This window comes from Schistocerca cancellata, chromosome 2 (genome assembly GCF_023864275.1).
Source record: "Schistocerca cancellata isolate TAMUIC-IGC-003103 chromosome 2, iqSchCanc2.1, whole genome shotgun sequence".
In the NCBI taxonomy this organism is placed as follows: Eukaryota; Metazoa; Arthropoda; class Insecta; order Orthoptera; family Acrididae; genus Schistocerca; species Schistocerca cancellata.
In genome coordinates, this window is record NC_064627.1 from 33,907,578 (window position 1) to 33,924,166 (window position 16,589).

The window sequence follows — 16,589 nt, forward strand, 5'->3', positions numbered from 1 at the left end:
AAATAAAACCTGTTGAAATTAATAATTCAAGGAAACATTAATGACCGGCCCGTGTGGACGAGCGGTTCTAGGCGCTTCAGTGTAGAACCGCGCGACCGCTACGGTCGCAGGTTCGAATCCTGCCTCGGGCATGGGTGTGTGTGATGTCCTTAGGTTAGTTAGGTTTTAGTTCTAAGTTGTAGGGGACTGATGACCTCAGATGTTAAGTCCCCTAGTGCTCAGAGCCATTTGAACTACTTTTTTGAAAGATTAATGGCATACGTGACCCACGACGCACAGGATTATCCTGGCTAAATAACTCAAACCAGCACTGAATCAATGTTCTGAAAAACCATGGACGGACAGCGGATCATGCTACCTACCGGCAGTGTTATTGGAGGACGAGGCACTTAGAGAGGAAGAATGACAATACAGACAATGCTTAAAAATTACATTAATGCTCACCATTAAATCTAATACTCCTCCACTCACATAATCGCGTTAGCTGCAAATAATCTTAATCTGCAACTGCCGTACAGTTAAAATTTTTTGAACCTAGTGCTATTAACAGTATTCATGTCAACACTTATTTTGATCAATGTACCTATTTTCTGAGACATCCACTTCACGAGGACGTACTGAGAAGTAAAGTCTGCAGATGTTTTATGTGAAAACTCTCAACGCTTTTTAAATAAAACAAACTTCATTAACATTTTGCATCTGTATTCTTCAGGTCTATAAATTTATTTCTCAACACACTCACCCTGGGAACCAGCACAATTTCCCCAACTAGATACTATTTTGTTGATACCGTCACAGTATAATGTTTGACTATGTTAACAGAGCCACAACCTTACCTCTGCTTGCACCGCTTGAAACAATTGAAGTGATCGAATGTTTTCTTAGTTTTGCACAAAGACGAAAATCGAGACTGTGTGTAGGATGATCGACGGCAGTGAACCAAGGACGTCGGATTGCTGCAGATGCCGCAGCGCTCGTGTGTAGTTTGGCAATGCCGTACTTAAGGAGAATGTGCTCCACATGCGGACGAAGTCTTCGAATCGTGCTTTTAGTTTTGTGAGCTCTTTCTCACCCACCAGCATAGTCGCGTCAAACACCGCTATGTTACGCAAAATCGGAGCCCTCTAGCAGCAGAGGGCAGCAGATATCCATAGTAAAGATGTAGAATGTTACTGACTTTATCAAATAAAACAGACCGAGTCATTATCTTCTCAGAACGCCGTCGTGTTATACGCACAAAAATAAAAAAAAATCGTTTCCGAGCAAAGTATGCTGTATTTTTAAGTGAAGGTCTTTGTAATGTACATCTGTAGTAAACGTTATGCTGGTGATATATGGTGACAATTCGTATTTATATTTACAATGAAAAGAGATTGACCAGTGGGCAACAGACAACTAAAACGCAAGTTGCCAGATGGATATTAACTGCAATACTGCCCACGGTGCCACGGTAAGTAGGAGGTTTGGTTTCCCGATACAAGTCGCCGTGTAACTGCCGCTCGTGGCGATAGATTAAAGAGTTCTCTGTCTTCTTGTCAGAGAGCCAGTACCCAGATTCACTCTAAAGAAATAAAGACGCGAATTCTGTGAGCCACATTTGAAGATGATCCTGAAACGGCTCCAAAACTAGTTAACTCGAATTAAAATAATTCAAAAAGTGAGTTGTTGCAGTTTTCCACATTTATGTTCAGTACACATTCACAGGCACTTGAACAGTGGTTCCCAGCCTTTCTTAGACCATTGCTCCTGAGCGCAATCAGACATTTGCCAGTAGGCCCTGCCCTAGCACCCCTCCCTGCCGTCTGTGGCCTTCCCTCCTCCTCCCCGACATTATCACTAACTTTGGCGCATAAATAAACTGTAGAGTGAACAACTTTTCTGGGAACACTTTTTAAAATCATGAGAGGTGGACGGTATTTAGTTAGTCGTGATGCATTTCAAGTGGCACCCACAACTACTTCTCAGATAAGAAAGCTAACTATCCAAAATAAGGATAAACACTTGTTACAAAACGCTCCTCTTGTTCAACCTCTCTACAGTACGGCACTTGCTTGACCTGCACATTGCAACCTCAATTAAAATCAACCGAGAAAAAATGTGTGCACTTACTGTTCATAAATCACTTGATTGTTGCGCTCCTTACTTCTGAAATAGAAGACTTCAGGCTTTTAAATCTTGGTATCCGAACACAACATGTGAAGCTGTTATCCTTTCCATTACACCTCACAACCAACTAATGTCACTCAGCTTTCTTAATGCTACCGAGTGTCACACAAAATTCAGAATTTCTTTTCTCGTCAGTTACTCGCAAACGTGGACCCACCATTATGAGTGGCTGCAGTGTCTTAACCTACATAACCGTACAGATGGTTTCAGACGAAGTGTTACTTGCAGAGGAGTAGGATAACGAGCTATCGGCCTGGCAATTGAGTTGGAGTTTGGCCGAAGCAACTTCAGGCACGAAGGAGATAATGATGTGTCCCTCCGAGAATAATTTTGCCTGGGCTGTAAGCGGCGCACAGCTCAGCGTTTACAAAGTTGCCAGGTACATCTCACACCGGAAATATTATTATTAAGCTCAGTTTCCACAGCAGCGAATGGAAGCGAACGCAACCGTACGAACATTTGCAGACCACTTGCCAGTATTCACTACCTTTCGTCTACGAGATCTGTTCAAATAATTCCGGACTTTTGTCCACAAAATTTTTCTACGTTTACCTTCACTTGTTTGTATATGATCTCCCCCAGGACTGATACACCGCTCCCAACACCGTTTCCACTTCCGGGAGCAGACTTGGTTCGCCTTTCGCTGGACCGCTCGTCTATCGTTACGAATCTTCGTCCTCTCAACTTTGTTTTCAACTTTGGAAATAAAAAAATGTCTGCAAGGGCCAAGCTGACCTGACAAGCTTTTTATTTTTTCATCGTTGAGAACATTTGCCTACTCATTGTGAAGACTGGACCTTGTTCTCAACGTCATAACTGCAGACCCACGTCTCATCACCAGTTGTAATTTTCTATAGCAACATCTCGTTCTCATTTGGGTGATCCTAAAGCTCTTCTCAGATTTGCGAGGCGGATGTCTTTCTGCTCTTGACTCATGAGCCGCGACACGAACTTGGGGGCAACACGATACATTCCAAGATGCTGTATTAGGATTTCACGATGCAACTGCGATGTTACATTCTTCTGCGATCTCTCTGACAGTCAGTCACAGTTTCGTTGACGTTCCTGACACAAGCGCTGTTGGCAGAAGTCGAAGGACGTCCTGAACAAGGGTCGTCTTTAACTTCCGTCCGGCCTTTTCTAAACCGTGCGAACCATCCGTAACACCGAGTACGGCTTAAGCACTCATCACCATAGGCTTCCTGCATTATTTGGTGTGTCTCTGTAAAGGTGTTCTTAAGTTTAGCTTTTAAGTTCCTATGGGGCCAAACTGTTGAGGTCATCAGTCCCTAGGCTTGCAGCACTCACACACACCCATGCACGATGGAGGATTCTAGCCTCGGACGGGGGGCAGCCGCACGAACCGTGGCAAGGCCCCTCAGACTGCGCGGCTACCCCGAACGGCGGTTTGCTTGAGTTTCACGCAAAATTTATTGCAGGCGCATTGCTCCTCTAACCATCCCCTCTCGAAGTTCGCCAACTGTGCGACACAACGCTCTACTCAATACAGCACTGAACAATAAGCTAACAGACATATAACAATGAAACTTCCCGCAGTTACACATTAAGCACACGCGTGTGCAGGGATGTCGACTGCATTTCGCCCCAACAAGCCATTGGCGCGAAATTACGAATGTTCCGAAATTTTTTTGAACACACCTTGCATATTCAAAATTTAGAGTATGTTCTAGATATTTTGCAGGTAGGCTTGCTCGGGATAGCTTACGTGTATCTTCAGGCATCTGCCAATTTCTTCAGCTTCTCTGTTACATTCTCCTGTGGGCCAAACAAACCTGTAACCATTCGTGCTGACTTTCTTACGAACAGTTCAATATCCCCTGCTAGTCGTATATGGGACAGGTCCCACACACTGGAGCAATATTAGAGTATGGGTCACACCAATAGTTCGAAAAAGATCATCTTTGTGCACTGATTATATTTCCCTTTAATTCTAACAATGAATTACAGTCCGTCACCATCTTTACCTTTGACTGAGACAATGTGATGGTTCCATTTCTTACTTGTTTTTGAGTCATCAGTCTTCTGACTGGTCTGATACGACCCACCATGAAGGACGTAGATGCCAAGTGCTACTCTGATGAAGAAGTTAGCGCAGGTGAGGTTCTGCGCCAACCTCTTCATCTCCGAGTATCGTTTGGCACCTACGTCGTAAATTGTTTTCTGTGTGTATTCCAATGTCTGTCTTCCTTTACCGTTTTTGCCATCTACAGATCCCTCTAACACCGTGGAAGTTACTCAGTGATGTTCTATCATCCTGTCCCTTTTCCTTGTCAGTGTTTTCCAAATATTTCTTCACCTCATCAGTCCACGTAACTTTCAACATTCATCCCTACCGCCACATCACAAATGCTTCGATTCTCTTTTGATCTGGTTTTCCTGCAGTCCATGTTTCACTACCGTACAATGCCGTGCTCCAAGCATATATTCTCGGAAATTTCTTCTTCAAATCAAGGCCTATGTTTGATGCTTGCAGATTACTCTAGGTCAAGAATGCCATGCTGGCCTGCTTTTTACGTCCTCCTTTCTCTGTCCGTCATGGTTTATTTAACTTTCTCGGTAGGAAAATTTCTGAACTTCATCTACTTCGCCGGCCACGGTGGGCGAGCGGTTCTAGGCGCTTCAGTCCGGAACCGCGTGACTGCTACGGTCGCAGGTTCGAATCCTGCCTCGGGCATGGATGTGTGTGGTGTCCATAGTTAGGTTTAAGTAGTTCTAAATTCTAGGAATTTTATGACCTAAGATGTCAAGTCCCATAGTTCTCAGAGACATTTGAACCATCTACTTCGTTATCACCAATGTTAAGATTCTCACTGCTCCCGTTTATGCTTCATCTCATCACTTGTGTCTTTGATTTACTCTCACCCCAAATTCTACACTCATATTGTATATTCCATTCATCAGATCCTGTAGTAATTCACTTTCACTGAGGACGATAATATTATCAGCAAATCCTGTCACTGATATCCTTTCACCTCGTATTTCAGTCTGAATCTTGAACCTCTCTTTTATTTTCTTCGTTTCTTCTTTGATGCGTAGATTGAACAGTAGAGGTGAATGACTATATCAAAGTCTTACTCCCTTTTTAATCCTTGCACTTCGTTCTTGGTCTTCCATTCATATTCCCTCTTGGGGCTTGTACGAATATTTTACCCATCTCTCCCTAGAGCTATTTTCTTCAGAACTTCGATCTTGCACCATTTTACATTGTCGAACGCTTTTCCAGGTCTACAAATCCTATGAACGCGTCTTGAGTTTTATTCAGTCCTGCTTCCATTTCGTATCCTTACAATGGGTTAAATGGTTCAAAGGGCTCTGAGCACTATGGGACTTAACATCTTAGGTCATCAGTCCCCTAGAACTTAGAACTACTTAAACCTAACTAAACTAAGGACATCACACACATCCATGCCCGAGGCAGGATTCGAAACTGCGACCGTAGCATTCCCGCGGTTCCGGACTGCAGCGCCTAGAACCGCACGGCCACCGCGGCCGGCCTACAATGGGTTACACCGAGGTATTTGTGTGAGTTGACCGATTGAAAATGAGAGTTATTGATGATGTAGTCATAGGATACTATGTTCTTTCGTTTTGTGAACTGCACAATTTTAGGTTTTCGAACATCTAAAGCCAGCTGCAAAAACATCTGAAATTCTGTTTGAGTCTACGTACAAAAATGCATTGTTAGAAAAAGAAACTAAACCATGAAGGAACAAAATATCAGTAACGAACAACGTAGAATCTCTACGGCTAATCTGGATTAAACTGCGCCATCATCTTCAGCAACAACCAGGGCACAATCCAAGGAGGGATCTACACAAACAGGGATAATCTGCAAATCACATCTAAGTGCCTGGCATAGGGTTTATCGAATCACCTTCACAATTGTCTATTATTCCGACTTCATGTTTTGAACTGCCCAAGGTGTGATGCCCACATGAACCATGGACCACGGACCTTGACGTTGGTGGGGAGGTTTGCGTACCTCAACAATACAGATAGCCGTACCGTAGGTGCAACCACAATCGAGGGGTATCTGTTGAGAGGCCAGACAAACGTGTGGTTCCTGAAAAGGGGCAGCAGCCTTTTCAGTAGTTGCAGGGGCAACAGTCTGCAGGATTGACTGATCTGGCCTTGAAACACTAACCAAAATGGCCTTGCTGTTCTGGTACTGCGAACGGCTGAAAGCAAGTGGAAACTAAAGCCGTAATTTTTCCCGAGGGCATGCAGCTTTACTGTTTGGTTAAATGATGATGGCGTCCTCTTGGGTAAAAAATTCCGGACATAAAATAGTCCTCCATTCGGATCTCCGGGTGGGGACTACTCAAGAGGAAGTTGTTATCAGGAGAAAGAAAACTGCCATTCTACGGATCGGAGCGTGGAATGTCAAATCCCTTAATCGGGCAGGTAGGTTAGAAAATTTAAAAAGGGAAATGGGTAGGTTAAAGTTAGTTATAGTGGGAATTAGTGAAGTTCGATGGCGGGAGGAACAAGAGTTCTGGTCAGGTGAATACACGGTTATAAATACAAAATCAAATAGGGGTAATGCAGGAGTAGGTTTAATAATGAAAAAAAATAGGAGTGGGTGTAAGCTACTACAAACAGCATAAAGAACGTATTATAGTGGCCAAGATAGACACGAAGCCCATGCCTACTACATTAGTACAAGTTTATATGCCAACTAGCTCTGCAGATGACGAAGAAATTGAAGAAATGTATGATGAGATAAAAGAAATTTTTCAGGTAGTGAAGGGAGACGAAAATTTAATAGTCATGGGTGACTGGAACTCGTCAGTAGGAAAAGGGAGAGAAGGGTATATAGTAGGTGAATGTGGATTGGGGGGAAGAAATGAAGGAGGAAGCCTCCTTGTAGAATTTTGCACAGAGCATAACTTAATCATAACTAACACTTGGTTCAAGAATCATAAAAGAAGGTTGTATACCTGGAAGAATCCTGGAGCTACTAAAAGGTATCAGATAGATTATATAATGGTAAGACAGAGATTTAGGAACCAGGTTTTAAATTGTAAGACATTTCCAGGGGCAGATGTGGATTCTGACCACAATCTATTGGTTATGAACTGCAGATTGAAACTGAAGAAACTGCAAAAAGGTGGGAATTTAAGGAGATGGGACCTGGATAAACTGAAAGAACCAGAGGTTGTAGAGAGTTTCAGGGAGAGCATAAGGGAACAATTGACAGGAATGGGGGAAAGAAATACAGTAGAAGAAGAATGGGTAGCTCTGAGGGATGAAGTAGTGAAGGCAGCAGACGATCAAGTAGGTAAAAAGACGAGGGCTAATAGAAATCCTTGGGTAACAGAAGAAATATTGAATTTAATTGATGAAAGGAGAAAATATAAAAATGCAGTAAATGAAGCAGGCAAAAAGGAATACAAACGTCTCAAAAATGATATCGACAGGAAGTGCAAAATGGCTAAGCAGGGATGGCTAGAGGACATATGTAAGGATGTAGAGGCTTGTCTCACTAGGGGTAAGATAGATGCTGTCTACAGGAAAACTAAAGAGACCTTTGGAGATAAGAGAACCACTTGTATGCATATCAAGAGCTCAGATGGAAACCAAGTTCTAAGCAAAGAAGGGAGAGCAGAAAGGTGGAAGGAGTATATAGAGGATCTATACAAGGGCAATGTACTTGAGGACAATATAATTGAAATGGAAGAGGATGTAGATGAAGATGAAATGGGAGATATGATACTGCGTGAAGAGTTTGACAGAACACTGAATGACCTACGTCGAAACAAGGCCCCGGGAGTAGACAACATTCCATTAGAACTACTGGCGGCCTTGGGAGAGCCAGTCCTGACAAAACTCTACCATCTAGTGAGCAAGATGTACGAGAAAGGCGAAATACCCACAGGCTTCAAGAAGAATATAATAATTCCAATCCCAAAGAAAGTAGGTGTTGACAGATGTGAAAATTACCGAACTATCAGTTTAATAAGTCACAGCTGCAAAATACTAAGGCGAATTCTTTAGAGACGAGTGAAAGAACTGGTAGAAGCGGACCTCGGGGAAGATCAGTTTGGATTCTGTAGAAATGTTGATAACACGTGAGGCAATACTGACCTTTCGACTTAGCTTAGAAGAAAGATTAAGGAAAGGCAAACCTACATTTCTAGCATTTGTAGACTTAGAGAAAGCTTTTGACAATGTTGACTGGAATACTCTCTTTCAAATTCTAAAGGTGGCAGGGTAAAAAACAGGGAGCGAAAGGCTATTTACAATTTGTACTGAAACTAGATGGCAGTTATAGGACACGAAAGGGAAGCAGTGGTTGGGAAGGGAATGAGACATGGTTGTAGCCTCTCCGCGATGTTATTCAATTTGTATATTGTGCAAGCAGTAAAGGAAACAAAAGAACGGAGTAGGTATTAAAATCCATGGAGAAGAAATAAAAGCTTTGAGGTTTGCCGACGACATTGTAATTCTGTCCGAGACTGCAAAGGACTTGGAAGAGCAGTTGACCAGAATGGACAGTGTCTTGAGAGGAGGATATAAGATGAACATCAACAAAAGCAAAACGAGGATAATGGAATGTAGTGGAATTATGTTGGGTGATGCTGAGGGAATTAGATTAGGAAATGAGACACTATTTGGGGAGCAGAATAACTGATGATGGACGAAGCAGCGAGGATATAAAATGTAGACTGGCAATGGCAAGGAAAGCGTTTCTGAAGAAGAGAAATTTGTTAACATCGAGTACAGATTTAGGTGTCATGAAGTCGTTTCTGAAAGTATTTGTATGGAGTGTAGCCATGTATGTTAGTGAAACATGGACAATAAATAGTTTGGACAAGAAGAGAATAGAAGCTTTCGAAATGTGGTGCTACAGAAGGATGTTGAAGATTAGATGCGTAGATCATGTAACTAATGAGGAGCTATTGAATAGGATTGGGGAGAAGAGAAGTTTGTGGGACAACTTGATTAGAAGAAGGGATCGATTGGTAGGACATGTCCTGAGGCATCAAGGGATCACCAATTTAGTATTGGAGGGCAGCGAGGAGGGTAAAAATCGTAGAGGGAGACCAAGAGATGAATGCACTAAGCAGATTCAGAAGGATGTAGGTTGTAGAAGGTACTGGGAGATAAAGGAGCTTGCACACGATAGATTAGCATGGAGAGCTGTATCAAACCAGTCTCGGGACTGAAGACTACAACAACAACAACAAGGTGTGATGAAGACTAAAAGGAGTCTGTCACAGATGACTGTATTAACTGTGATAATTGCTCCCAACAGTGGCATGAAGAATGCACAGTTTATGAAGGTCATGGTGCATTTTCTTGTTATTCGTGTTAGTGCGTACTCCTACCAGACGATGCGGCTACGAGTGCGAACGAGCATTGTCATATGTATATAATGACATTTAAGGTTTGGGTTAAAAGTTACTCTGATAAATGTTGTTCCTAAATAAATGAGCAATGGTTTGCTATTTGTTTATTTTAAGTTTCTCATCAACTAGAAATGACCGATGAAATACTGCGTGCATAGTCCTTCCTGACTTTCCCCTGCAAAGGCAAAGTGATGAAGTCGAATTGTTTGTAGGAAGAATATTTGTAGTTTCATGACTTTAGGTTGGCACGACTGAGATGAGCTGAGAGCGGCTGCCAAAAAAATAACTGTTATATTTATAACCTTAGTGTTGCAGTTAACAATGACGTGTCCGGTTGAAGTTTCCACATTAATTGAGCAACGTTCAGCGATGCGTTTTCCCTTTCAGAAGATGGAAAATGGCCAAAATAATTTCTCTAACGATTTTTCAGTATGGTCGAAGCCGTACGAACGACGGAAATTTTCGATAAATACGTAGGACAGTTAAAAAACAATCGAACTTCAGTGACGAATGAAAAACGCCGTGGCCGGGCAATTGATGTGTCTCCTCCTTCGCTTAAAGCCGACTCTGACGACATTACTCCTGGTAGCCGACGTGTTGCATTAGAACTGAATAGAAAAATAGCTGCAATAGGTAGTGGCACAGTTCGTAACGTTGTCAGTGACATGCTCAAGTACAGCAAAACAAGTCCAACGTGGGTCCCGAAAAAATTCACACAACACCACCAGGAAACAACGAGTGAATGTGAAGGTGAACCTTTTCTGAACGAGATTTTAACGTGTGATGACACTTTCGTTCAAAATGGTGAACCCGACTCGAAAGGACAAGGCGTGAAATGGAAGCACACCAGCTCACCTGTCCGAAAGAAATTCAAAACTCGAGCATCAGCGAGGAAAGTGATGCTGGCCATCATCTGGATGCCACAGTTGTATTTTGGTGATTATTTGGAAGATCAGCGTACAGGATGCAGCGCTGACGACTCACACATACTGATGAGCAAAGTAAAGCCAGCGATGAGAGGAAAGGGTCGCCAATGTCAAACAAAAGACGTGATAATATTACACAACAATGCTCGCCCACACACAGCGCAGCTGATCCAAGAATCCACTGGAACGAAAAAGAAACAATAATGGGTTGGGAGACTCTACGTCATCGTCGCTATAGTCCAGATTTGACTTCCGTGAATTTTCATTTTCATATTGCTGATATTATGCAGAATGGAAGCTGTCTGCAGTGTAATTAACTCATAAGAAAAACTTCAAAAGTCAACCTCATGTGTACAGCATTTATTGCTACCTGTTTGACCTGCTGAAGGACGCATCGCGTGGAAAGGATTCAGCGACAGCGAGGAGGTTAAAACAATTTCGGCTTTACTTACTTCATTCGCATTTATCGCCTATCTCTTGTCCAGCAGTATTTCGCAAACGACTGGAAAAAGCGCAAATGGCAACCGTATATAACGAGATCAATATACATTCGCCTTCTGAATATTACACCCGTAATGGGTCCAACCTAAGGCAGTTTGAAAAATCGCAGGTGACACTCGTGTACAAGAAGATTAAAAGAAAGGATGTGCAAAATTACAGACCAGTGTCCTTGACATCGATTTTTTGCAGAATTTTAGAACGTATTCTGAATCTGATTAAATAAATTTCCTAGACACCGAAAAGCCTATGTCCATAAATCAGCACGGTTTTAGAAAGCCCGTGTGAAACCCAGCTTGCCCTTTTCGCACATTATATACTGCGAACCACGGATGAAGGGTGCCAGGCAGATTGCACTCTCCTAGATTTGAGAAAAGTCTTTGACACGGCGCTCCACTGCACACTGTTAACGAAGGGCCTCGTATGAGCATACGGAGTAGGTTCCCAGGTATGTGAGTGTCTCAAAGACTATAATAGATACCAGTACGTTCTCGATGGCGAGAGTTGATCAGAGACAAGGGTATCGTCAGGAATGTCCCAGGAAGTGTAACAGACAGCTGTTGTTCTGTATAGACGTAAATGATGTGACAAGCAGAGTGAACAGCAATCTGCGGCTGTTGATGATGCTGTCGTGTACGGGAGAGTGTCGTCAGCGAGTCACTGTAGGATGATACAATTAACGCGAATCGCGGACAACTGAGAAACGTGCAGGAGGCAGTGAGGTACTGAGCCATGCCGACGCCGGTGCCTTAGTCAGCTGCGCTATGGTTGTCGGTTGAGGACCCAGGACACGAAGAGCCTCATCGAGGTGGTCCCACATATTCTCGATTCCGTTAAGCCCGGGAAGCCTGATGGTCGGTGGAGTAGAGCAAACTCATCGTGGTGCTTTACAGACCACGCACGTACACTGCAAGCTGTGTCAGAGATTCAGTTGTTCTGCTGGTAGGTTCCGAGGGAAAACAAACTCCATGTAGGTGTGGCAATGGTTCCGACGGATATTTCTGCTCATGCACTGTGCCCCTCCAGAACGACGAGGTCACGGCGGGAGTGTCACGATAACGTTTCTGAGACCAAAACGATCCTTCCTCCGGTCTTAACCCTGCCGTCGACTGTTGCAGGGTATTCACTTTCAGGTGAATCACGCCAACGTCTGTCTGTCACTTCAAAAGCCCGCTTGTCACCGTGCAGTGGACGCCCAGTCGCACAACTGGCGTGGAAATTCCAGCCTTCGTCCCCGATAAACAGCAGTCAGCATAGGTGTGTGGACCACTCTTAACTTGGCTTCAGATGCGTTAGGTAATACCTCGATACCTAACACAACTGTATCAAAGTTATCTGCGTTCAGAGAATTTATTTCGAAGTAATTTTGGTCAGCTTTCTACCGTCATCAATTCCATGCACAGGACCATGTATGCTGTCGAAGTTTGGCATAGCAAACGATACTCAATAAGGCAAAGGTATCTGAACCTATAATTTCTGATCAATACGCTAAAGGAGAATGCAATAAAATCAATACCTGAAATTAAAAAAAATATCCGTTGATCAGCCTCTTCAGTGAAAGAGGTAAAAGATACTTATGTGTTGAAAAAGAGTTAAAAGATATATTAAGAACACGTAATAACTCGGTGGATTTAAGACGTTTAAAATTTACGACATTCCTACGAAAAGTTCGTAAAATAAGACAGGAAGTAATGTTGTAGAATGGAAAAGATAAAAAAAAAATTTTTTTTAAGCACGGCTATGCACTATGTGCATAGACAGGTTTAAGCCTAGATAAAATGTGGAGGGGCGTTCTTATTACAAAACGACAAGCAGAGCCTCCCCATTGTCGCGGCTTCCTTCGAAGGTCGGAGGACCCGCAGCTAAAATATATGTGGTCAGAAACACCGCGTTCACTCACGGATCGCCAAGTCCACGGCAGCAAAATCCCATGACACCCTTCAAGAGGCGGCGAGGCATCTCGTACAGTAGTTATTTGAGAGTGAATTTATTCCTCGCTCCTCATGACACTTCATCAAACTGATCTTCCTGCTTCTGGAGTGTCTACAGCGAGTATGAGGGAATCCCGAAACGTTACATCTTATTTTTGTTCTGCTCTCCGTTCCACACCTTCAAGGACCCACTTCTTTTCTGTTTCTTCGATAAATAGAAGTTCTTACATGGGTCTTGACAACACGATCGAATTACAAAGGTTCAAATAGTGAGACTCGACTGCGAGTAACTGCATAGGCAGATTTTCGGACCCTGCAAATAATTGTAACGCAACTAAGGACATTATAGCGACACGAACGTCAGCCACGTAAATAAGTCGTACACTAAGTGGACATCCAGCGGACGCAGGTAAACACTTCCTGTTATACCATGCCTCTGCTGCCTCGGTGTAAACACTGAGGACAGCAGGAAGTGCCCTACGACCACTAGCTGGACTCCAGAGCAGGAAACAGCTGGGGTCCTCGGTGGTCTAGTGGTAAGGTGTCTGGAACGTTCTATCCCCGGCCGGCGCTGGAATTTTCACATTTCCGAACACTAGCCTCCACCTCTGCCCTGGCATGTGGCGCATGTCGGGTACCCCCGTGGGGTCCTAGCTTCGGATCCCACGTGTAACTCACTCCCACACAACAAACTAAACCTGATTATGCTGTTGCAAACATTTTAAATTTCAATTCACACACTTTCTTCACCAGACTTCATCTACATATATTTTAAGGTACTTAATATATCTCACTGTCAAAAGAAACTGCATGGTATCATTAATATTTGTAGGATTACAACTATGAAATAAAAACCTTACAAAAAAATGAATAAAAGATTTTGTTTTCCATCGTGTGCTGAATACCCAAATATCTGCCATTTTCTTGTAGTTAACAGCCAATATTCGAAAAAAAAATTTATCATACTGATTCATAGATTACATACTGTATTTCACACATTCTCAGTGCTGAAAAAACAGTAATTATTTCAAAGTGATAAGAAAAATGCAAAATATTATATCAATGGCAAAACACAAGCCAACAATGTGTTCTTTTTAGAATCATGATTGACTATGTCATAAATAAATTCTGTATAAGAAATCGTTTCGTAACAGTTTACAATACCTTTTAAAAATACATTGTTTTCATTGAAATTGCATTTTCAAAAACAAACACAGGCCTTTTTTCTCAAATTATTCTAGTGTCAAAATGAGATGTCTGATATGACACAGGTCACTAATGAGACAAACTCTTTTTTTTATGAAAAACGATATTTCTCGTTGTTTTATGTGAGCTGAATGCTGAATCAAAGAGATAACACTTAACATTAATAAGAGGAATTTCTTGGCGGTTTTACTAACACGTCCATATATTTCATATAATATTTCGATTAATAGTTATATGACAACCTCTCTGCCTCTACGTTTTGTAAAAGTATCTTGTGGATCAGAAAAGAAATTATATTACTACCTCTACAGGTTAAGTCTAGTTGAATGAAAGAGATTGCAAAGGCCGTAGCCGAAGATGCAGAATCTTAACTTCTCTGCAATGCGTTTGCCATCAGTAATGAGCGAAACTGTAAAATAAGAAAAAGGGATGACAAACGTCTATTATTGCTGTACTATTATATCACTAACTTTGCATTGCAAGAAACTTACTTACAGTTCCCCTTGCTGTTCAAAATTCTTTAACCCACAATACCATGCGATTATTTTCGTACCATTTAATCTAACAGTAGCCCCGACACCTCACTGTGCAGAGGAAATTGAACCTACATTTCGTATTTTTGTTAATTAGAGAGACTGTCTGCCAGTATGGCTGTTTCTTTTACTATTCAATTCCGAGCCACATATCCATTTTTAATGCTTAAAAGTGCGGACAAAACTTTTAGTAATACTAAATTACAAAGAGGGAATGATGAATGTAACATGCTGCATACATAAATGTCACTGGAGATGTAGTTTGCATTTTATGTTACGAGAACAGAACTATTTTGTAACGCGTGAAATACACAATGATACGGTAACAGACAAACCGAGCAGTGATGCCATAGTCTGTTTTGTAATAATAGTGTAAAGGAAGAAGTAAACAGCAACTAGACATTTAAGTCACTCAATTTTCGCGGCCATTTTGCGGTTCATCACTTTGCTGCTAGGTGTCGCTACTAGTCCCTCACACAGTCAATTATCACTTCGCTGCTAGGTGTCGCTACTAGTCCCCCACACAGTCAGTTATCTCGCTGCTAGGTGTCGCTACTACTCCCTCACACAGTCAGTTATCACTTCGCTGCTAGGTGTCGCTACTAGTCCCTCATAGACTCAGTTGTCTATAGTGCAGGGCTTCGCTACCAGAGGGCTCTATCAGCACCGACGAGGACTCACTCTGTCGGCGTTTGCTGCTTCACTCCTCAACATCTATGCTAGCTGACTTGATTGCTAAATCTTCAGACTAAACGAAAAAATAACACAAATACCAAATAGGGCAAATAGTGAGAAGTGCGAATACTACCGAACCATCACTTTCATACGTCCTGGCTGAAAATACTGATCCAAAATATTTACAGAGGAATGGAACACATTAGAGAAGACGAGCTAGAGGAAAATCTATTTTGTGAGAACACACTAGCCGCTAGAGATCGGTTGAAGAAATTCAACCCCTATTTATAACATCCATAGATGTAGAAAATAACTTCTGACAGTTTTGACCAGAACATACAGTTTGAATTTAAGATGCAACCACCGATAAAATACAGTGAGCGGCATGTTATCTAGAACTCGGCCAGAAATCAGACAGCAGTTGTAAGACTTAACAGGAAGCTGGTAGTTGATAGTTGAGAAGTGAGTGAGTGAGAGAGAGAGAGAGAGAGAGAGAGAGAGAGAGAGAGAGAGAGGGGGGGTTCTAGCCCCAGCTTCCATGTTATTCACTTTGCATACAGAATGTTTCACACGTCATGCTACACACTTATCGAGTCTGTAGAGGGGACCTAGCTGATAAAGTCTTACATAGGAATCGATGTCTGGAAACGTCATCCAGCGACGCTACAGAGTATATAAGTTACAGGCGGTGCAGTCTGTAAAATGTGTGTATACAGGGAGATCCAATGAAGATGTTACCAATTTTCTATGGTGATGGAGATGGATAAATGTATCAATTTGAGGTTATGTCCCTATAACGGAAAATTAGAAGAGAAGACATCCCTGTTACGTGTGACAATATGTACCGGTAGTGTTGTAGCTAAAATGTAGGGCAGGAAACTTTCAGAGGTGGTAGTATGGACCGAAGGAAGAAGACAATGTCCAGTACACATGGGCTGTAAAACGCATACCTTGAGAGCTTTAAGGACTTGTTCATCTTCGCTAGCATAAAACATGTGTCCACTATTGAACAAGTGCTCATAGCTCCTCAGGTACGCATTTTGTGGCCCATGTTTACCGGACATTTTTTCTTACTTTGATCCATACTACCACCTTTGAAAGTTAGCAACAACAGTATCAGTACTTGTATTCCACCGTCAGAGGTATGATAACGATTTTCCCTTTTAACTCCGTAGCCTCGTTAGATGACGTTTGCAGGCCTGAGTTACTATGTAAAATTGCCAGCTCTAGAAATGTATAAAGAAAGCAACATACGAAACGGACGAGAAATTCGGGAAATTA